The 25,043-nt window shown below is 40.4% G+C and overlaps 1 long non-coding RNA gene and 1 pseudogene across 1 annotated transcript; one reads left to right on the top strand and one right to left on the bottom strand.

The window, feature by feature from the left end:
• The first annotated feature begins 2,520 nt into the window (after nucleotides 1–2,520).
• On the top strand, nucleotides 2,521–15,831 carry LOC117526362 (annotated as a pseudogene).
• LOC117526363 lies at nucleotides 8,550–16,335 on the bottom strand. Its single transcript, XR_004565270.1, has 3 exons — nucleotides 16,204–16,335; nucleotides 12,610–12,614; nucleotides 8,550–8,566 (listed from the first exon to the last, which is right to left on the bottom strand). It is a non-coding gene; the product is annotated as an uncharacterized LOC117526363 (long non-coding RNA).
• Between the last annotated feature and the right edge of the window lie 8,708 nt (nucleotides 16,336–25,043).

Here is a 25,043-nt window from a genome sequence, read left to right as displayed (position 1 = left end):
TGAAACAATGAACTCTTTGCACGATTTATTATTCCGCCCGCATATTATTAACATCCAGTCAGTGTTTCAGTGGGAAAAGGTGTCGTTTTAAAATGAATGTTTACGGTGGATCTTTTGAACCAGCGGGTGACTTTAAAGGAATAAAGTGTCAGAAGTCATACTGTGCACAGAAAATCTTTCACAAAAATACCTTCGGGCCTGAGTTTTGTCTCGTCGAAGGACGCGCATAAGTGGCGCAATTTCCACCTTTCCGTTCTTGCGCATTTGTGGAGCCGTTACGCGCACCGGGGTAGCGGCGTCTTGCCTGGATACAAGACAACCAAGGTGTTCTGAACGGCTGCATGCATCACTGTTGCGCTGCAGGCGCGCCGAAACCAATTGCATCCGGAAGTCGAAGATGCGCACATCTTCCCCGTGCACGCGCGTCGTCGTCCAAAATGAACGGCACGAGGCCGGTGGACAAAATGCGTGACGCAGTCAATAACAAAGACAACCATAATCAACCCATTTTTGTTCACTAAATGATTCACATGTGGAGATTTTCTCTAAAGAATCGATTCACTGGTTAAAGGTCAAACAGCTGGTTTCACTTCAGTGTGAGATTTCAGTTCAGGCCTTGCAGTTCGAACAGACTAATATTTAATTGGAAATAAATGTGGAAAACATTTAAGGGTCATGTTTGCATGTAAAGAGGATTTTTTAAAGGCAATCACTTCGTCATTGTGCACAAATTCCACGGCGCAGTGAGGTTACTGGAAAAGGTGATATTTTTATGGCCTTCGAACATATTTTTTTTCCCCCTTTTTTCCCCTATTGAATGCACTTCAATAATCAACAACAAATAGAATATAAAACAATGGACATAACTGTTAAATATGTAGATTAATAAGTACGTGTAGTTGAAGATTTCTGGAAAGTCTGACAAAATAGCTGTAACGTGCAAATAATAGGATGGAACAAAAATATCCTCATTCAGGCCTCCAACAGGATTGATGCTCTGATGGTTTCATTATGAATTCTGTGTTATTTTATTTCAATTTCATTGAATGAATGATTGACTGGTTTTCATTTGGGCTTAGGTAACTGCCAGAACGTATTTACATTGTGGTGCTTATTTTATTTTATTTTAATTTTATTTTGTTCATCGTTGATGTCATGAAGGCCTGCTACATTTCCTACTTATGAATTCTTATTTCCCATGTTTTCATTTTTATTAATTAATTAATTAATGTATTATTATTTAGATTCTGACAAGTTGCGTGTGTGCCAAAACCAATTGATTCCATTCGGACTGAAAGCAACGACAAAGATTTGATTAAACTAACAGATGGCCTCTGTATATATTCATTTTACAAACAGAATTATTTCATGCATTTAGCCCTCCCGGTCCATTTATTTTGTCTCGTAAGTCCCCGTCCTGTTAATTTGCACAGATTGACTTAAATTGCGTTTAGGAGTTAATACTTAGTTAAATATTATTTTAAAATGTATATTAATTCTGCAGTTTTTTAAAATTCAGCTGAAAATAGTGCTGTTGCCAACGTTATTATTATTATTATTATTATTATTCGTGATGTCACATTGCCAGCTATTACTTTATGTAAAAACATTTTTTTTCCCATTATCAATATATACATTTTTTCTCTTAAGTTAGGTTACAAAATTTAACCAAATAAACTTCGATTCATAATTTTTTTTTGTTTCGATTATTATTCAGATATACATGAAATATAAATAAGCCTGTATATTTAAATATATTGTGTCCGAATGTGTGTATTTTTGATTAGTATTGACATAAGAGCTGTTGTTGGAAAACACAAACTCTTTCTTTCTTTTTAACACCTTGGTGACTGAATTGATTGAGATGACCCATCTTTCTGGAAGATAAATAGAAAAATCTTTCTTGACATTACCGATGTCCGTGTTATCTGATCCTTTCTGGGCAATAAATCTTCTTTTACAAATCAGACTCTTGGATATTGGGTGTGTGGCAGAAATCGTATTTTAAACAGATTGTTCGCACGCCTATCCCTAACCCGACATAAATAAGATTTTAAAATATGTTTGTTCTGGGTGCCAGCGCTAAATATACTAAGAAACCCGCTGAGATTGAATTAAGATTAAATAATGAGATTAAAAATATATATTTGCCTAACAAATAGTGCCTTCACGCAGTCTGTGCGGACGGATAATATTCAAACGTCATCCAAATGAGGTTACCGCGCCAGCGACACTTCATTAAACAAAACTGTGGCTTCTCATCGCTCAGTGTAAATAAAAACATTTTTTCACACCACGTGTTTGTCGCCACAGCTCGCGCGAAATGATTCCACGCGGAGAGAAAATAGAAAAAAAAAGACACCATTACTCCTCCGAAAGAATTCACACAAGCGATCGCTCCGCCCCTCGCTTAGCAACCCAAAGCACGTAGCAACGGTTTGACCAATGGGCGTTCCGTTCGAGGTTCCACCGACTGCGGTTCCTTAGCAACGCTGTAAAAAAAAAAAAAAATTGTGCTGACGTCCTTTCTGTTCTGGAGTATTATGGTCTGTCGGGAATTCAGAGTGGTTGGGACTGGAGGAAAATATCTGCTAAAGCTAACGGTCGGCATAAACATGGAGCTGTCGGCCGTCGGGGAGAGGGTGTTCGCTGCCGAGTCGATCATAAAACGGAGGATAAGGAAGGTAAGCGTGATGTTTAGCCCCCTTTTTTACAGCTCTCTGCGCCAGAAACCTGAGTTGGCGCTGTAATTAAATTGCGTTGCAAGCTAACCAAGTGGCGTCTGTTTGTGATGGCACGCAGGGTCGGATTGAGTACCTCGTGAAATGGAAGGGATGGTCCCCAAAGTGAGTATCTACTGGACGCCGTGTTTTCCCCCCACCGCTGGCGTTAGCTCGAATCGGCTAACGGCAGCCGGATTAAGTGGCACAGCGCGATGGAGACTTTAGCTTGCAGGCTAACGCTACGGCCAGCGCTTAATTAACGTCGTTTTATTTCACAGATACAGCACTTGGGAGCCGGAGGAGAACATTCTGGACTCGCGTCTGTTCGCCGCTTTCGAGCAGAGGTAAGAGGTGTCGGTTGATAAAGACGTGTGGGTTTGTCAGTCGGCCTTCACGGTCACAGACGGTGACGGATAACGCGTCCAGTAAATACACGGCCCCCTCCGCGGTGCACTTCTCTCAAAATGTTTTTTTTTTTTTCCCTCCCCCCCCCCCCCCCCCCCCCCCCCACAGGGGAGCGTGAAAGAGAGCTGTATGGCCCCAAAAAGAGGGGACCCAAACCCAAAACCTTTCTTCTCAAGTAAAAATCTAAATTATAGTAATGATTAAAAAAAATACTCTGAGGCGTATTTGCGCCAACAATCTGAAGGACTCCGCAGTGATATTTTTTCTCTAATTGTGTTTAACTAAAGAATAATATCCATAACTTTGCTGCTAAGTCTTTATATAAATGCGTTGTTAATTTGGAATAACCTCCCAAAATCTGCTTCATTAAGCTACAACCTAAGGCGCTTTTGTGTTGGACATGCTACATCTTTTTCTGTAAGTACAGACAAAATAAAATATGTAATGTGTATTAATGAAATTATTTGAACAGCTCACAGCAGCATAAGTGTGAGCTGCAAGAATCATGCTTCCAGTTTAGTAATTATTTTTAAAAATTGCCTTGTAATGGCTGTACAGCTTTATTGATCCCAAACTGGAAAATTCTTATGTTACAGCAGTAAGGTATCAAACACAAATACTGTAAAAATGAGCTTAACAATGACTGAAATGCCGCAATCACTTTTGACAGGACTCTTAACTAAGAGGGTGACAGTTTGAATCAAATGTCATGGCTTGAAGGGCTCGTTATTATGTTATTTATTTATTTTTTGCTTTAATATTGTATAAATATTTGCTTTATTAAGATCTAACAGTTCGGAGTGAGATGTAATTAAGTTGCGTGTACAGCAAATTTAGCAGAGTAAAAGCAACTCTGCCAGGAGTGGATTCGGTCCCACTCCAAATCAAGTTCAATTATAGTGTAAAACCAAGTCATTCAAATCTAACAAGGGTCATTTATACCATGATAGTGTTGATTTTTCAGTGTATTTAAATCTATTTAGATGGGGAACAAACGTAGTCTTAGCATCATCTATTTTAATCTACAAAATTCAGTTATTAAACTGTAACTTTTAAATGTTGACTAAAGGATTGTATCATTTTAGGCTCAGACTAAAGCCAAGCCGTATGAGTTCAGGAGTGACTCAGTCCGAGGGATCACCTACCCAACTCCAGAGCCAGTAATCACGCCCAGGGCCAGAGAGGGCCTGAGAGCTGTTGTTCCCACCCATCTTTCCTCCCAGTACTGTTAACCGTGGAGAAGGCATTCATGTCCGGCACCCAGAACTGGCCTGTGAGCACCAGTTTTCTTTCGCTGCAGCAAAGTGGCCCCTGATGGACTCGTTCACTCACCCAAAAAAGAGAGGGCCGAAGCCAAAGCCACGCTTTACAGATGACATTTACAGCTCTACGGCCTCTGAACCTCACAAGAGGAGACCAGAGGAGCAGGTGAGACACAGGCAGCACAAACTGGCAAAGCTCCAAGGGACAAAGACACGAGTCTGTTAGTACACAGACACCTGCAGAGCCACAGCCCCAGTAATAAGCACAAACACCACCACGCACTCAACCGAGGAGACTCCGGCGGAAGCTCGTTATAAGCAGCTTTACTCCGACCACAGCCTGCATCCATACAGAACAGACGTGGACCCACACAGGACTAAAGACGCTTCGTACTACTTGGCACCAGCACACTTCAAGCATAACTCCAAATGAGCTTGAACATGAGTCGCCCCGCTGAAAAAGCCTTACTTCATAGACAGGCCGTCCCCAACCCGGCTCGATGACGACTTGGATGAAGTGACATGGAGGCCGTCTCTCAGCAACATGGAAAAGGTCCTGGTGACAGATGTGACCACCAACTTCCTGACTGTCACCATAAAAGAGAGCAGCACTTCAAAAGGCTTCTTCAAAGATAAAAGATGATGGATTGAACGGTTTCTTGGCAGAATGCGTGGCTTCCTCCATCAGAATCAGTCTGATTCTTAAAGTGTGTGTATAGTGGGATTAGCAGAAGCAGTTTTGTATGCAATGTAAAAGACAAATTACAGAGGCATATGTGTATGTATTTTAAAGTCGGCCATTTATTTAATGTATTGATCTCATCAAATGAAGTCCATTTCACATCCAGCGTTGACAAATGTGAGTTTTGTGTTGCTTTGCGGCAGCTGAAAACTTTAATAGAGTTCTGAGTTTTATTGTCCAAGTTAAAAAAAAAATAATAAAATGTGTCTTCTGCCAGCTGGTGAAAGCTGGTGAGTGATGAGGTGAAGTTACAAGATATCTGTGGATGGAATGTCTCCCTGATTAAATATTGGTTTCATGCAAACTGTTTATATTTTAAAAATAAATCTTAAGCACTTTTATTTGAAAGCAGTTTAAAAGAGAAGAATGTATTCGTGTTGCATTCAAAGCCCAAAGACATGTCGGTTAAGAGCAGGCCAGTGCTGAGTTTGTAACGTCTCTTAAATTTGTAATTATAAGCCAAACTAACCAATTAAAGGTAGTCACTGCACATATAGTGTATTTTACTTTTTCATAGAGCATATTCATGAATCATTGTAACAAGATCACAGTTTGTCGATTTACTTTTGACACCTTTCACCAATAATGTGTTTTCTCATTTTGTGTTTTATTTTTCTGTCGAATTTTGTCCATTTTTTAAAAGTGGGACGATTCATACACGCGATAACCACATATAGTAAAATTAGGATGTTCATTCTAAATTGTAAATGGGTTGATTAATAATAAATGATTAGGGAATGTCCTTTGTTTATTATGACCTAAATGCATAAATAACCTACAGTCTGATGATGAATGTAACGTGAGATGATCTTCAGGTGTTATTTCAAATTATTTTGTCATAATTTAATCCTGACAGTGTTTGAATAATTTTAGTTTTTGGGAGGCCTCAACTGTCGGAGCAGGCCGTGAGGACGGACTTCAATCCGATTTCGTTTAAACGTGACGTTTCCTCCAGATTGAGCGGCGTTTAAAGTTTCGTGTCTAGAGACGAAAACTAATTAATTTGATTCCATTGAGAAGAATTTTTTCTTTTCTTATTCGCTGCGATAATGTTTATACAATTTTAACTTATAGCAATTTTTCAAAGAATGTACAGTGACGTTTCTTCAAACGGCCTTTATTACGAACTCCATCATACAGCAAAACTATGACGTCAAACCACGTCAATTACAAAAACGGTAGGGCTTCTGCGAACTAATTAAAGGGAATGAAGGAGATTTTTCTTCATCAGCATCATGGTGGGGAAATAATATTTCTGTTCGTATATTGTGGCCTTTATAATGTATCTAATTTCCAAACTATTTATAATCAGCCGTGGGTTTACTTTTACTTGTTTTTTTGTTTTTTTTTTAATCAAGAGACGCGTATAAGGGGTTTTATATATATGGTAGCCGCATGTCAGTGTAGCTCGGTGATATTTGTGAGGAAAAAAAGTCGGATCAGTATTTTCCAAATTGCTATATATATATGTGTGTGTGTGAGAGAGAGAGAGAGCTAAAATTGTCCTCATCATTGTATTCACTTTTAAATAATAATAACAGTATCCATTATTTGGTGCGCATTCAGTTGATTTTATTTAGTTGCTTAAAGAATTTTGGGAGAAAAAGACAGCTTTTCATTTTTTAAAATAAATGTTCCCTTGTTGCCATGTTCAGTCTTTTCGTCTTTTCACCACCGGTTCATTCTGTTGGAGAGTAAAAAGAAGAAAACAAACGGTATAAAATTATCGAGTGGAATCTTCATGTGGTTGTAATATTTTGGCATCATGTTCACACCGTTTTTTTTTTTTTTTAAAGAAAAACAATGAACAGTATTAAAACAAGAGCAATCGGAGATTTCTGACGTCCGCCAAGGACTCAAAATAAAAGATCTGTTATTCAAATCATGACCCGGATTTTACTGGATCCGGATTTCACAACACTATGCAATAAGTGCATATTGATCCAGAATGGTCTGACTGATCAGATGTTGCAATCTGATATTTAATTCACAAGCAGAAACTAAATGGTGTCTTCCTGATCTTACGTCATGATGTTTGTTTGTTTCATGCTGCAGAATCGCATATTGATCCGGATCACTGCCAACATCCAACACCAACAGGATCATCCTTTATACAAAAAGCCACATGTGATTTTTAAAATGATCTATTAAGCAGATTTGAGATGATCCCCAAAAGGGTGAAAATTTAAGAAATGATCCAGAAATCGGGATCCTGAGCCGGATGACCTCTAAAAATTAATCTTCCACGACCTAATATCTATCTGGTGAAAATTTGGTGAGAATCTGTAAAGTATTTATTTGTTTATTTATTTGATGTAATCCTTCAAAGTCTATATAAAGTGAAATCTTGATCCAGAATCTAGATTGAGATCACCTCCAAATTTATTGGGTTCTTCCATGGTGTAATCTATCTGTGGTGAAAATTGGTGAAAATATGTAAAGTAATTATTTATTTATTTGATGTAATCCTTCAAAAGTCTATGTAAAGTGAAATCTTGATCCAGAAGATTCAGATCACCTCCAAAATTTATTGGGTTCTTCCATGGTGTAATCTATCTGTGGTGAAAATTTAGGTAAATTCGTGCAGTGATTTTGGTGTAATCCTGCTAACAGACTGACAGACAGACAAATAATTAAAGCAGATAATTTGATTACGTCCTTGGTGGGTTGTAACAAGCATTTATATTGAGAACTGATGTGTCTGTATCATAGTCAACACATTTTTTTTTTTTTTTTTTTTTTTTTTTTGACATTGCACTTCTGCATTTTTTTTATACAATTTACGAGTTGGAACACATTTTCACTTGTCAGTGATATTAAATTGTTTTTGACAGATGATATAACCTAAATTTTGTCTCTACTGTTACAAAAGAAAAGCAAAGATAAAGGGGTAAGAGTTCACAACTTATCAAGGAACGAAACTTCGTAATGTGTCTTAAAATTAGATAAAGTTTGTAACCAAGAACAGCTGATGGACACTGAGGTCAAGCATCGTTCAGGGGGAAAATAGTGTTTTTCTGTCGGTCACTTTAAATAGAAAGGATCTACTGCTTACAGCGCCCCCTGTTGGAGGGAGAGGTGCATCTTTGGGACATATTTTAAATTATTTGTGCAATAAGAATCCTTTCGGTGATATGGCTTCAGTCCTGCTTTGAGGTAAAAATCTTTGTGTGTGTGTGTCCTTCTGAGATAAAGTGATATAATTTGTCATTCCTGTCGGTCACACTGAGGCCCGTCGTGGTCATAAAATGTGATTTAGAGCCGCACAGAGAAGACACGGAGCTGCACTATGAGCAGATTTGCTGTGACCTTTGCCATGGTCACACAGGGTATCCGTAGTTCCGGTCACAGCGCGGGGGGCAGTGGGGGTTCAGCCAGTTCTCCAGGTTGGTCTCCTGGGCCCTCTGGTCCAGAGCCTGCATGTGGAGCAGATGCTCCTTCAGGAGGAGACACAGGGTGAAATCAAATCACAAGCTGTGACAGAAGAGGAATGTTCACGCGCTTGCACAAAACCAAATCTGACTCAGAACAAATCTGCCACTTTGTCACAGGCGACGGCTGCACAGTCAAAGTGGAATTAACCCGAAGAGAAGGAAACACGCTCAGACCTGTTACGCTGATAATACAGACATTTCTTTAATCTCTAAGTAGGAATTAGATTCTGTAAGAAAAGCACACATACAGTGTTTCAAAGGCTTTAAAAAAATTCTTGGTCATTTTTTTAAAGCGCACAGGGTGTGTGTTTATTTAATCTTCTTTACAGGAGCGCACACACACTGTGTAATTAATTCATAAGATGATGCAATTATGTCCCGTTTGTGTTCGTCCCCAGGGGAGAGTCGAATACCTGGTCAAGTGGCGAGGATGGTCTCCAAAGTAAGTTTGCTTCGTAAAACTAATACCGCTGTCCAAAAAAATTAAACGGGAACATAAATTCATAGCAGAAGTGCGTGCGCGCGTATCCATGTGCGCGTGGGCGCCCATGCCGTCCTTGCGCGCTCTTGCTGGCGTCGGCCAAGATGATGGATGTTGGTTTCGCAGTGTGCGCAATCCCCCCCCAACGGGGCATGTACACAGTGGAACCGCGCACCGACGACACTTACCTGCGAATCCGCAGTTGAGCGCGCACGCGCTGCGTCGCCGCACCGAGGCCGTGCGTAAAAGTTAACTTCGTCCGCCCGCAGGGACTCCCGAGTGTGATTCATTTGTCAGTCCTCACCTAATCCGCTTTTGACACGTCTGTGCGTCACCGTGTCTCCTGTCTGACAGATACAACACGTGGGAACCGGAGGAAAACATCCTGGACCCGAGACTGCTCGATGCGTTCCAAGACCGGTAAGTTTTGGACAAACCAGCACAAGTGGAGGAGGAGGAAAGGTGCCAAGTAACATGACCAAGCAGGTTCAAAATCACTGTTACAGACATTTGCAGTTCTGTACACAAAAACAAAGCTCCAGCTGAGTGCCACATCTACAGTCCCCTGTGGAACTCTTTTAGGCTCACTGGGTTCCAGGTCATTGTTGAAACATGGATTGCATTTGGATTCATGTGATTTACAGCGAGCAAAGAAGATGGGGGTGATGATGCCAAAAGGAACCCTGTTTGAAACATTTAATCACAACACAAACCAAAGCAAGTACTAGATGAATGTGCGCGCACGTCTCCAAGCAGATTGTAACATGCATTATTCATTTTCATGCAAAGGTGAAAATTATTGTGCTTCTTGTTTCCAAAATTCTTCCTGGTCAATCAGAAATTGTTTCTTTGAAAAGAGATGATGAATTTGAAAAATCAAAGCTGCTGTTCTGCAGCCATTCATTTAGGAGCCACCAACAGTTTTGATCCAAAAACAAGTTCTCTTTGAACCAAATCAAATAATTAAGTTTTAAGATGACACGTCAAACGTTACTCCATCAGTGCATCTGAACTGGCAGTATTGCATCTTGGTCCTCTGTGAAATAACTTTATTTTTTGGAGTTTATATTGGCTCGCTATTGGATTATTATTGGGTAACCAATGAAGCTGTGTATCCTGCTTTATTTTGCTGTCAGGCTGGAGTGAAACTCAGGTCAGGGTTACTAGAGACCACAGAGATGCAGAAAATGGTCACTAATGATTGTTTGCTCTCACGCTTTAAACCTTTGGTCAAGATGAAGTTAAAGATTATATTCATGATTGATTATGCAAATAGATTTAACATTTTATTTCAAAAAATATATTCTGTGAATGATCTGAACTTTTAATTCTGCAGCACATCTCGCTATTTAAGATACCATCCAAGCAGTGATGGCCAGGTGGCAATCAGACCTAGGCTTTTAGAAAACAAAGAAACTGACAGACAGGCTTCAACTGTACCTGCACCTAATTTCCATCATCCTAAAATGACTCCTTGCAGCAATCCCATACGAAGCAGCTATGCATGTTCTGCTAATCACAAGGAACATGCTAAACAAACTTTTTGTTTGTATTGGTTTGATGCATCAAAGTTAACCCAAGTTTATGCAATTTATCCTCATTATATCAACTTTCATTTTCGAGATATACAAGCTTATATCTTTTATTGTTTTTGAGTTATCATGTTCACAAACTAGAGGGGATGGGCTGGCTCTATAAGTAGCTGTTTTTTTACAGAAATGGTGAGAAAAGTGCAGAATGTTTACTGGGAGCTGTTGATGTTATTCTGCGTGCACTGTCTTCACCATAATGCTGGCCAGCGGTGAGTCATGAAGGTTAGTCAGCAGCTAACCAAGCTAACACAACCTCCTGATTTTGTGTTGCCAGCTCAGACTTTTAATTGGCTGGTCAGGATTTCATCTTTTGACACAGACATATGCCTTTTGCATCTGCGCATGCATCATTAGTCGCGGTTCACGGATTAAAACCTCATTTCTGCTTCAAACTGCACTCCAGTCATCATCTTTCAGCGACAGATATCTGAAGCTTTTGTACAACAATCATTTTCTCATATAATCAGCATTATTTCATCATAAAAGGTGGCAGAAGTGATCAGAGCACCGCAGCTAAACAAGCTGCTAGCTGATGCATTCGCCGCATGTCGGTCATGTCAAAACGTCATGGAATTCTGCAGAGTTTCTGCTTAAAACGGCCTAATTTCTGCTTAAAACTGACTTTAGAATGATTTAAGAGGTTTTACCTTCGTCATCTGATGGTTAATAATCCCATTAATCCATTTGATCGCTTTGAGTGAAGAGCCTCATCTCAGACATACTGCTGTGGTCCCAAATGACGCCTGCGCAGATGCGAAAGGCGGACCGATTTTTAGGGGCGGACCGTTCCATCTGCGACACCAGCATGCGTCTGAGGACAAGATAACTCAAAACTGGCAGGATAGATTTCCTACAAACTTGGTGGAAATATTACTTTGAGAGATATCTAGGCATGATTACATTTTGGAGTAGATGGTTAAAGATCAAGATCAACATGATCTGAAAAACACTTTTTTATTATTTGTATATCTCAACAAACAAGAAGCCGTGATAGATCAAACCTGGTGGATGCATTACCTGGATAGATAGAAGTGATTAGATTTTGGAGTAGTTTCATCAAAGGTCAAAGAAAACATGGTTCCCAAAACAATTTATTTATTCATTCATCTCAACAACCAAAAAGCTTTACATGGATAATCGAAAGCATATATTGATCGGAAAAATATTTGAGATTGATTCATAATGAAGTCATACATAGGGTGTGTATCAGCTCTCTGATGCATTTCATTTAGGATTGAAACAGCTCATTTTGCGCTTCTGTGACATATGTCTCATAAGGGACATATGCCCTGTGAGATTTCTCAGAGACCTGAATATGTTTTTAATGATGCGCGACCCCAGTGTCTGTCGTTTTTGTTTTTGTCTATAAACTTTATTATGTGAGTTTTAAGACCCGGTGATCTTTATTAGCCTCCTGTAACGATGTGTATTACGACCCCTTTAAACACAAAGCGTGAAAACTGTCACTGGCTTTTCTCATTGCCATATCCTGCTTTCCCCCCCCTCTTGTCTTTTCAGCAGAGGTCACATGTTAAAGCAAAACACTGACGGCGCTCTGCGTCTGTTTTTGCAATTACCTCGCTCTCTCTTTAAAGGGGAGAGATTTTATTGAAACTAATTGCATGTCTCTCCGGGGAGCCAAATCGTCTGAATGCCGGCCTATGAAAATACACCGAGTCGTCATTGTAATTAGATGTGAGGGAGGCGGGTGGGGAGGGGTCTGACATCACTCCTGTCTGTGGTATTGAGTTACTGCTGTGAAGAGACGTGCACGATGACCAAGAAAAGCCCAAGCGAAGAAGGGCCTTTATCTTCCACTTCCAGACACCGAGTGTTGCACGAGAAGGAAGAGTGACTGTTTGGCTTTTTCTTATTGCACAGTTAACACGGCGTAAAGCAGTCATGTGTCAAACGGTAGAGGAAGCATGTCGTTATTGCATCAGGAGTTTAAAAAAAATTGAAATTGCAACACGAGCTTGGAGCTTTCTAATTGAGCCTGAGGAGGATACCCATGACGTTGTGTTGCCATGCAACAGCAACTCATCGCTATGAGATGGTTTTTGCTGATTGGCTGCTTCCTCTCCTGCAGGGAACGTCAAGAACAGCTGACGGGATATCGGAAAAGAGGACCGAAGCCGAAGCACCTCCTGCTTCAGGTGAGGAGGAGAATGAAACTGACATCAACAGACTGACCATCAAAAGTGGAAATCATGAAGAAAATCCGAGTGAGGAGCTGAAATAGACTATTTATGAGAAATAAATACACAGAGATAATATCTGTGTTTGACCTTATCAGGGTTGTTTTTTTGTTTTTTTTTGAGAGCCTGACCGATATATCATTTAGCCAATAATATCGGCAAATATGAGCCTTTAAGTATCTGCATTATTTTTGCCGATATGAAACTTTTATTTACCAACAATGCCGAAAAACACTTGGGCTGTTGGAAGTGGCATCATTGTCCTTGTTTGCAATGATATCAAGCATGGCTGGGACCCCCGTCATCCCTTGGTCACATTAGCCTGAAGAGACAAATGAAAAGCAGCACTTCATTTTCAGTCAGTGTGTGTTTTACAGCCACAAGACACACGCGGTCACTGTGTCTCAAGCCAGGTGGTGCCAACATATACATGAAGTGTAGTTTATATAATTGCTGAAAGATGTGACACAGCGACCGCCAATTGGAGTGGAAGGCGGAGGTGATTGTAGATGGTTGGTTGTTCATTGAAACATTGAGCCTGAATTACATTTCTTTGTCATAAGGGTTTGAAAACAAAATGTTAGGAATTAATGCCTTTTTATGGATATATTGGCAGATATATCGCATCGTAATTCTCTCTCTCCTCTCTATCTCTCTATCGGTATCGGTCCCCACAAATCCATAACAGTCAGATTCTGTTTTTTTTTTTTTTTTGTCTCGCGGGGCTGTTGGTTGTGACACACAGAGTGAAAAAAAGTCAATGATGGGACACAAAGCAGGCAGTGACATTCCTCGAAACTGAGGTCACAGCCATAGGAGACACTTTGAAATGTCACTCTGGGGTGGAATTGGTGTGTGTGAACTTGGGGGGGTGGTGAACTTCGACACAGGGCCTTGAAATAAACTCATTGAGTTGCAATATGAAACCAGATTTCATCTTTATGACTCATAAAGGAAATATGGTTTGGCCAGACAAAGATGCTTTTGTAGCAAAGATCTCACCTTTATTGAAAATATTTATAAAAAAAAAAACACACACAAAGGGTATACTTTGCCTGTTTCCTTCATGGAAGCTTTTATAGCACATAAAATCCTGACAATGACAGATTTGGCCTTCTGACATGAGTACATGAGGTGTCTTTCTCCCCCTGCCTCAATATGTAGACCTGGGTTTGATTCTGGCGACACTTCTTGTCTCTGACCTGAGTTCACTTGGCTATAAATGGGTGCTGGTCTTGGGCCTGTACATCAGAATACCTGCCATGGACTGTCTTCCCATCCAGGGATGGATTGACTTTTCTGTTTCAGCCACACTGTCTTCCACTGACACCAGAAATTAATATAGCAAGAAGATCTGCAGCTTTCAGGGCAATTGGGGAAAAAATCTAATGTGCTTTTCACTCTCTTTCTCTTGAATAAAATATTAATTCCTGTCTTGTTTCACAGGTCCCTTCGTTTGCCCGGAGAATCCAGCATTCTAGCCGACCTACATGAGGCCTCCTTGGATGAGGACAACTGTGAGAAGACCAACACCATCCAAATGCTTCGTCCCCAGACCCAGCAGTACCAACTGGACAGCAAGAAGCACACCCGTACCAGCCGCTGTGCAGAGAGCGGGATGCCGAGCAGCAGGACCAACGGCAAGAAGTTCTACTATCAGCTCCACAGCAAGAAGCATCACCACTACCAGCCGGACCTCAAGATGCACGAGCCCATGTTTGTTAAACCCAAAGAGGTCAGAGCTCCAGAGCTCACCAACCAGGGGTACAACCTGCCCCCGGTGCTGCAGCAAAAATGGGTCCGGGACAAAGCCTCAGGCTGTCTGACCAAAGTCAAGGATATCACCATGGAGCTGAAGAAGCTCCCAGGAGACCTCATTGGAAACAATGCGGTCAGAGAAGATAATGCCTCCAACTATGGAGGGCACTTTACCCCAGTCCAACGGCGGCAGCAGTAGTAAACTAAAGATAGTAAAAACAAAAATAAGAATGGGAGGATTGTTATTGTGATGAGCAAGTACATGGAAATGGAATGCAAGAACCTAAAATTAAAGGTGGTGATTCTGAAATGGTTGAAAAGGACACTACATGGAGCAGACAACGGTGCAGAGAACCACACTGAGAAGATGAAGCTCGTCAAAAAACTTGGTCTCATGAACGGATTAGCAAAACAGTCCCAAGATAAATCAACTTGTCCCAGTTCTGGATTTAATGGAGCTTATCCCAAAGAAAGGAACAGTATCCTAAAACGGAATCAGCTGTGATGGAACAGGATAAACATGTTGAACTGGACAGCAGGTGCAACCTCCAGAGGATCAGCCTTTGCAGTTGACGGCTGAGCCGACTGTGGTCTCATCAACGCCGGATAGGGGACTTTCCTCCCCACAGGACAAAAGACAGAACCAGATGGATTTAAAGGACTCAAGCGACGAATAATGGACACAGACGCTGAGGACGGTGGGGGAAGTAAACGGTTTGTGACATCTGGGTGTATCGGAGCTCTGAATGCATCACCCAACCAGAACACCAGCACTGACCAAAACGGGCACAATCTCGGACACCAGGACTGTGGGTACATAGACCAAGAGGAGCCCATGGACCTGAGTATAGTCAAGACTCGACCAAAAGTTACGGATTCCACAACGACTGAGAGTCACATGCGGGATGATACACAAACACAGACAGACGCACAGGCACCGGCCCAAACGGCAAAACCCACAGACGTGGAAAAGGAGTCTTTGTCTGTTTCTAACCATGAAACGCAAAAAGAGGAGGAGCCTTTTCCCTCTTTCCAGCCTTTCCTTGGGATATTGTCATCACTGACATCACGACGAACTGCCTCACCGTTACGTTCAAGGAATACATCACAGCATAGTAAAACTGAACGCCAACCGTGTAAATGTCCAGAAGATTTTTTATTCATATTTTCTGAGCTGCTTGAATGTATTAACGTCTTTAATTTCCTAAAGGTCAGAAAAATATTTGAATCCAACCAGTTATTTGCTATATATTATTCTTATAAGGTTTAGCTGTTTCTGGATACAGTATCTGCTTTCACTGTAGTTTCTAAAGGCAAAAAAAAAAAAAAAATCCTAAACTATTAAGTAAAAACGCACTTCATGTTTTCTATGGCTATTATTGATTTATATACTCAGCTTTCTAATTTGGAGAGAAGGTTAAAAATGGGGATAATGGGGAGAATTTTGTAAGACAGAAACGTTATATTTAAGTGTTTAAATGACTGTGTGTATTTATGAATGAGAACAGACGGACAAATTATGCCATTCGGCGCCCTTGAATAAGCAGATGATGAAGAAGAATTAATCACTTTCATGTCAATAAATGTCATTTGCATTGTTGAGCAGACGAGAAGCTTTCAAATGAAAGATTATCGGTGATTAATGTTCATGTTTTATCCCGATCTTGTTCAGTGTTTTGGAGTCAAACCCATCCAGACAGTAGATGAAGCCCTGTGATCTAATTTATTAATTTTACCGGGTCTTTGTGTTGTACAGCAGCGCAGGTTGAGGTATAAGATGCCCTGACAAACTTGTATAATTACATATTCACCTGTTTGCTGTGCGATCCCTCGGTTCATTACATAGAGGCTGCAGTGTTCAGTTTAAGAGGTCATATTGTGCAAAACTGTTTATTATTATTATTATTATTATCTTTACACTTTTATGTGTCAGTGTTCCACAGTTCTTTCCATAGCCTCAGTTATAACTCACTTCAAATGTGATGATTTCAAATGCAACAAGTTGGACAGACTGAGCTAGTGGACATGGTTGCCCCATTGCTGGTTGTGGAGAGATGCATGTTTCAATCCCCATGTTGCAATCTGTGCAAAAATCTAGGGCCGTTTTAGACAGGCCACAACACTAGCAAATGCAGAAAATGCATTTTATATCTGTCTATCTATATATATAAAATACATTAATTCAACAACAGGTAGTTGCAAATTCAAATGAAAGACACCAGATGGCTGTTCCAAGGTTGGATAGGATTACTTTGAAATGCAATCCAAAAGTAATCAGATTACAGTAATCCAAATGTATGTACATACGTACATGTAATTCACATGTATTCTTTCAAAGTAATCCTACCCAACCTTGTGCATACCATGTGCACTCTACACACCACAATATAAATGGAGAAATCATTCATACACTCTAAAAAAAATGAAAATTGATGTGACAATTTGCACAGATTTTTTTAAGTTATTTCAACTTAGTTATTTCAACTTTCAACTTCTCTAGTGAAGTTGAAATCATTTTAGATGAATTGAAATAACTTTTTTAAAAAACTATGCAAATTGTTACATCACTTTTTCTCATTGCGACAGCGATTCATTTTTTACAGCGCACCAATCAATCACACATAATTTGCAGATCAATGCTTTCAATCACTGAGATGTACAAAAAAACACTGCAAAAAAAAAAGTGTTTTCAGACCATGTTTTCCTTGGCCTTGTCCTTTGACCAAACTACTACTCCCAAAATTGAATCACCTCTATTTATACAAGTAATATTCCTTCCAAGTTCTAAGGAAATTCATCCAGTTGTTCTTGAGTTATCTTGTCTACCGACAAACACACATGCACAGCAGTGAAAACGGTACCCTGCTCTTCCTGCTTTGCCAACATGCAGGGAAAAATGCATCCAACACAGAGAATACAAATACAACCTGCAGCACGTGTAACAATTTAATTCAATGTGTGTTCCAATTTTACACAGTACACCCAAAAACCCAGACGGTTTGCAAAGCTCCACAACAGAACAGAAGTACTAACAACACAAAAATAGGTTCTGTCCAGAGGACTTTGAATGACTTCTGTTTTTCAATATATTACAAATCAAAGCATAAAATGATCAATTATGTAAATAAATAAATTTACTCAGCTCCACTGACGAGGTAGACTTAAAGATAACTGAGCATTGTGCTGCATTGACCAAACCTGTTAAAGTCCTCCATGCAGAAACCTGTTTTTGTGTTGTTAGTACTTCCATTGTGTTGTGGAGCTTTGCAACGCATTTTTGTTTTTGGGTGTGTTGTGAATGTGCAACAGACATGTTAACGTTATTTTAATGCAACTACCAGTTGTTGAAGTGATGCACATGCTTTGTTAAATGCAAATAGTGCTTGTCTTAATTTGCTAGTGTTGGTGGCTCTGTCGAAAACTGTATTATCGGATATATAACGATGTCATATTAAATGCTGCACAGAGATGCAACATTGTGATGTTTTTGTATTGAGTAGCCAAGTTTTTACACCAGTTTTAGTGCATTTTACATTACATCAGATGGCAAACTTGTCAAAACAACACACTTTGCTCTGGATAGTGGAGACTGCAGGTTTACCGAAGTCAGTCTGTTGTTCACTGAGCCACAGACGCACGAGATCGGTAGCAACCACATAAGAAGTAACTTATCAAATGCTATAACTCGATCATATGCCCCCGTTACCTGTCGAACTCTGTTTGTGCATCAGATAGGCTGCACTGAAAATACAACAATGTTCTCAAATGAAGTCAGATATTGTTTTAAAAAAAAGGGGGAATGTTAAGCTGATGACTGTGCTTCTGTTAAAATAGAACAAAATTAGGGTGCAACTTTTCACTTGCACCCACAGCTCCTCACCAACAGGGGGTGCTGCGGCCCCCTCAGCAATCCATACGTCCAGCTTCCCCTGCAGTAATGTCCTCATCAGATCATGCTGGATCGCATTTATTTGGCACAGTGAAAATGTAGAATTACCGTATCTTCCTGAGCGTAAACTGCAGGACCTGCCAAACGAGTGTACATTGGGACTATGGTAAGCAATAAAACATTGTCATCTCTGCCTGAAGTGACTTGTTGCTGTAGTCATGTCAGGGTCAAGAGTTAGCAGCGTGATCAGCAAGTGTGTAACATTTTTGATTGGCACACACTGAAATCTATCACCGTGCCCTGCCTGGGCCGGGAGGACCTTGAATCTGGGTGTTCGGCACGGTTGGATTTGGAACCAAACATCCGTCGACCTGTTTACACTGAACATTTTTGCATTAAAATTTGTTCAGTCCAGACTGGGTGCAGTTAAATTTCCATAGTGCCAGTGGAGTTTGTGTTAATGACATTTTAGACTTGTGGAAATTTAAAGAAAACAAAGCAAACATTAGATGTCTACATCTCGACTTGGTTGTTGTGTTGCCATGCCCACACCATATATGGGACTCGGGAAGGTTTTTAAAGGTGCTACAAATTAAATCTAAACATTAATATATTGCAAATATGTATTGTATGCATAACGATTTATTGGCATAATGGCATGAAGCAACTCTCCCTCTGTGTGGGTTGTAATTGAGCTTTTCTGTTCCTAGCCGGACTGCCCACACATGAGTCCAGGCATGCAGAATTAATGTACATGAGTCTCACCCTTTCCAGCTGCTAAAGGGGATTTGCGTGACATTTCCTTCTCAGTGTGTAGGAGGAAGGGTTGGGGAGGAGTGGCTGAAAAGTGAAGCCAGTGTTTTGGTCCTGAGATACTAGTACTAGTGCGACATCTAGGAGCAGTAAAATGTTTATAGCACCTTTAACTTGTTATTGTGCTCCTGTTGGCCTTCCCTTATGAGATTGGGTGTGGCAAGCTGTGGCTCCTTTTCATTTGACATGTACTAAAACAGATTTTATAGAAGACTGAAGTTATTTTTGAGGCTGCATTTTGGTTCGAAAATTTTAATGTCCGTTTTGAAGGCAGATATTAACTAACTGAAAAGGTGTATACTATGACCCCTTTAAAGTGTGTTCTCCAAATCAAATCAATGAATTGCACACTAACATTTGGAACACATTTATTTATTTTATTTTTTTTAAGGAAGCTTATGCTCTCATCAGAATCAGAACTGTTTTGCTGTGTCATAAAAGCCTTGTAAAGTCTTTTTTCTGCTCTAAATGTCCAAACATCTGGAGGGAGGCAGAACTGCAAGAAGGCTGATCAGAAGCACTTTTGATGTTTTGTGTGCAGACTCATTCAAAACTTCCAATGATACATTTTGCAATAATAAATTGTTTGCAAATGTTATTTTGACTTTTGTGTGGCATGATTCTCTTTGTGCATCATCCTACGTACCAGCCTGTTGAAAATAAATCCACTGACTGGTCAGCCACAGCATGATGTCACAGCAAACTAGGCTTAGAAAAGACACAACTGACAGCAACAATATGGTTTTATTCTGAGAAAGAGCACTAACAGATGCAATGTTTTATGTTGAGAGTTCTGATGGAGAAGTACACAGGAGGGCAGAAGGAATTACATTGCGTGTCTAGAGAAAGCTTATGATAGGGTACCAAGAAAAGAACTGTGTATGAGGAAGTCTGGAGTGGCAGATAAGCATGTAGGGTGGTGCAGGAAATGTACAAGGACAGTGTGACAGCAGTGAGATATGCCATAGGAATGACAAATGCATTCAAGGTGGAGGTAGGATTATATCAAGGATAGACTCTGAGCCCTTTCTTGCTTGCAATGGTTATGGACAGACTGACTGAGATCAGACAGGAGTCTATGGATTCTGATGTTTGAAGATGACATTGTGATATTTAGGGACAAGAAAGAGCAGGTGGAGATCAGCCTGAAGAGGTGCTCTGGAGAGAAGGGGAATGAAAGCCAGTAGGAGCAAGACAGTATGAATTGGGGAGAGGCAGGGGGAACAGTGGAATGGTACAGTTGCAAGGAACAGGGGTGGAGAAGGTAGATGACTTTACAGCCTGAGGATCAACTATCCAAAGTATTGTGAAAGAAAGTCTACAAGATGGTTGTGACACCAGCTATGGTGGCACTGACAAAAACGAGGCTGAGCTGAAGGTGACAGAGTTGAAGATGCTGGGATTTTCTTTAGGAGGATTTTTTTTTTTTTTTTTTTTTTTTTTTTGACGCAGAAGGACAGGATTAGGAATGAATTCATCAGATGGACAGCACAGGTAGGATGGTTTGGACACAGAGAGGTGTGATTGATATGGTTTGGACATGAACAGAGAAGGGACCCAGGGTATATAAGGAGAAGGATGCAGAAGATGGAGCCACCAGGCAAGAGGAGAAGAAGGAGCCCAAACAGGAGCTTTATGGATGTGCTAAGGAAGGAGATGCATGACAAAGGGAGATGTAGAGGACAGCATGAGATGAAAAAGGTTGATCTGCGACCCCTAACAGGACAGGAGCAGCTGAAACAAGATGAAGACATCAGCTGACTTTGGTTTTCCTGGATATTTTAAAATTTGCACATAAAAGGGGGAGAAAGAAACCGATCTGCAGTGACAAAGCTCCTCTAATTCTGTGCATGAGTCTATTTGTGGCTGTACGTGTGCAGGCTGTGAGCCATGAGGATCACTGCACAGCCTGTTTCAGACTTGGCTATTTTCAGATGAGCTTCCGATAACCCCACATACAGCTAGTTGACATACACACATATATAGCTGCAGCTCAAACCTCTATGCCAAAAAGGTGACGTGACAACTGTCTGTGAGCACAATTACTCAAAAGGTTTGCAGAAAAGAAAGTGCTCTAGGTGTGGATTCTGGAGCTTTTTTGATAGAATGATCAGTGTTATCCAGAGGAAGACTCCATTAAATTAAGTTGATCAGGTACATGGATTGTGGATCATAGTTGTAAAATTATTTTTGCAAAGCAAGATGGGGCATTTTGGGAGTCTTTGGTCAGTTTCTCAAAAGATTTTCAACCAGTCTTTAGAAGAACCCCATTGATCAGCTTGTGGTTTATGGATCATTCCTTTGCCTTCTTTACTGAGTAAGAGCTGTTTCTTGCAGGGGGGTATGCCATATCTCATAACCAGACATGGTGTCAGTTGTGCAGTTGTATATAATCCACAAGCGGAATTTCCTGCAGATTTTGATGGGCACACAAACTGTTACAATTGACATTAAGACAAAATGCTTTTAAAATTGTAAAAAAAAAAAAAAAATTAAGAGCAATATATGTCTTAAAAATATATGTATATATATAAAAAAAATCCACAACTGTTCAGTCCTGTTTAGGTTAACACTCTCCGAGTGCCAGTCTAGTTCTGTCAATTAATTTTCAAATAAGTGAAAGATTTGTAAAATTCATAGCAGGCCCATAATGTTTTTTTAATTCAAGAAAACGTAATAAAATAATTTAATATGAGTTCTTAAAGCACATGAAAACTCCAAATTGTGTTTTATGGAAATTCCTTTATAGATTTATCCACTATTTTGAAGAGGTCATTAATTTCAAGGTCAAAATTTGTGCGCAGTTGCCAGGTGTGTCTTTAAAAACAGCCAAACACGAGCGTCTTTCTTCTTCTTCTTCTTTTTTTTTTTTTTTTTTTTTTGTGCGCAGCGTGGAGCTTATTCCGTTCGAAAATCATTTTCCCTGCAGGTATAAATGTTCTCTCCCTTATTTCCATTTCAACTGTTTAATGGCGGTTTTGATGGCGCAGACGAGCGCGATCCTCTGCGGAGCTCCGAACCTTTCGTGTGGAAAAAGGCTTTTGTCTCTCGACGGGGAAAGAAAACGTTGCGCATATGGCGCAGAACCACGCCGAATAAACACATGCGTCAGAAGCGCAGGAGCCCAGACAGTGACGGCAGCTCTCGACCATTTCCTCTCCCGCAACCCGCCAACAAAACGGCTTTCTGCGCGTAATAACGCGAGGAACGACAGAGAAAATGGCTCCTCCGTCTCACATCCACATTCTTTCGATCGCGCCTCCAAACCGCCGTGCAGCGGCTGCAGCACAAAACCGCATCCGCGTTTCACCGCAAAGGATCGACGGCGCAAAACAACAACAACAAAAAAATATCCGCAGCTATTATTTTAGCTTTTATTTTTTCGAGGTGGGGGCTCTTTTGGTATAAAGTATAGCCACATATTCATCATCCATCCTGTTTGCGCATAACTGCGCTGTGCGCAAATGCTGTCTGACGCATTTGCTTTTAAAGTCAAAGTGCGGCTGTGCCGCGGAAAGAGGGGGAGATTCCAAAATCCGCCAGATGTTGAATGAAGTAACGCCCGTGTGTGTGTGTGTGTGGGGGGGGGCAATTAGAAAGAAATGATTTCGGACCTCTATAGGAAGCTTTCCACCAGAAAACTAAAAACTTCACAAATAGTGGATTAAATTACACTTCTGGCTTCCTGGGCGCATTTTCACCTTTTTTTTTTTTTTTTTTCCAGAATGAATTTAACTGAGTGTCGTTCTGTTGTGATAATTTTGTCTGTTAACACAGTGTAGAGCTGTGTTCATGCGTGGCACGTTGAAAAGGGTTTCCAAAGTCTGAGCTGCATCCAAATCATGCAAACTGATATCTCTCTGACAGCAGAGCGCAGCTCATTTTTGTCAGATCTATAAAAATGCGTGGATAAAGAAGCGCGGGATCGTGCAATGCGCACGACCTTCGCGCGTGCTCGGATGGACTTTGAAATGTCCTTATCGCGCTCAGATCATCATTTATAAGCACAGATGACGACCTCGGAACATTCAGCAATGACCCGAGCTCGGTGTTTCTCAAACACCGTTGTGGCGCGCGAGGCCGAAAAAGTTCCATTTCACACCTGTACTTTTAGATGTGGATCCAAATCCGGATCACCACAAACCTTCCAATCATGTTTGACAGGCAGGTTTAGTGATGTTATTCTCTCAGAAGATCAAAATAAAAAAAAAAAGAAAAACCTCCCATGTATCCAAAGTTAAAACATTCTGATTCAGATCTGCACTCAAAATTCAAACCTTTGTTGCTCTTGATAAAGTTGACACTCTCGCCAGGTTTCGTGGAGACAATCTGAAAATATCATGCAAAACAAGTGAAACAATGAACTCTTTGCACGATTTATTATTCCGCCCGCATATTATTAACATCCAGTCAGTGTTTCAGTGGGAAAAGGTGTCGTTTTAAATGAATGTTTACGGTGGATCTTTTGAACCAGCGGGTGACTTTAAAGGAATAAAGTGTCAGAAGTCATACTGTGCACAGAAAATCTTTCACAAAAATACCTTCGGGCTGAGTTTTGTCTCGTCCGAAGGACGCGCATAAGTGCGCAATTTCCACCTTTCCGTTCTTGCGCATTTGTGGAGCCGTTTACGCGCACCGGGTAGCGGCGTCTTGCCTGGATACAAGACAACCAATGGTGTTCTGACGGCTGCATGCATCACTGTTGCGCTGCAGGCGCGCCGAAACCAATTGCATCCGGAGTCGAAGATGCGCACATCTTCCCCGTGCACGCGCGTCGTCGTCCAAAATGAAACGGCACGAGGCCGGTGGACAAAATGCGTGACGCAGTCAATAACAAAGACAACCATAATCAACCCATTTTTGTTCACTAAATGATTCACATGTGGAGATTTTCTCTAAAGAATCGATTCACTGGTAAAGGTCAAACAGCTGGTTTCACTTCAGTGTGAGATTTTCAGTTCAGGCCTTGCAGTTCGAACAGACTAATATTTAATTGGAAATAAATGTGGAAAACATTTAAGGGTCATGTTTGCATGTAAAGAGGATTTTTAAAGGCAATCACTTCGTCATTTGTGCACAAATTCCACGGCGCAGTGAGGTTACTGGAAAAGGTGATATTTTTATGGCCTTCGAACATATTTTTTTTTCCCCCTTTTTTCCCCTATTGAATGCACTTCAATAATCAACAACAAATAGAAATATAAAACAATGGACATAACTGTTAAATATGTAGATTAATAAGTACGTGTAGTTGAAGATTTCTGGAAAGTCTGACAAAATAAGCTGTAACGTGCAAAATAATAGGATGGAACAAAAATATCCTCATTCAGGCCTCCAACAGGATTGATGCTCTGAATGGTTTCATTATGAATTCTGTGTTATTTTATTTCAATTTCATTGAATGAATGATTGACTGGTTTTCATTTGGGCTTAGGTAACTGCCAGAACTTATTTACATTGTGGTGCTTATTTTATTTTATTTTAATTTTATTTTGTTCATCGTTGATGTCATGAAGGCCTGCTACATTTCTACTTATGAATTCTTATTTCCAATGTTTTCATTTTTATTAATTAATTAATTAATGTATTATTATTTAGATTCTGACAAGTTGCGTGTGTGCCAAAACCAATTTGATTCGCATTCGGACTGAAAGCAACGACAAAGATTTGATTAAACTAACAGATGGCCTCTGTATATATTCATTTTACAAACAGAATTATTTCATGCATTTAGCCCTCCCGGTCC

Source organism: Thalassophryne amazonica, chromosome 15, assembly GCF_902500255.1.
Source record: "Thalassophryne amazonica chromosome 15, fThaAma1.1, whole genome shotgun sequence".
Taxonomy (NCBI): Eukaryota; Metazoa; Chordata; class Actinopteri; order Batrachoidiformes; family Batrachoididae; genus Thalassophryne; species Thalassophryne amazonica.
This window is presented reverse-complemented; position numbering and strand designations above follow the sequence as displayed.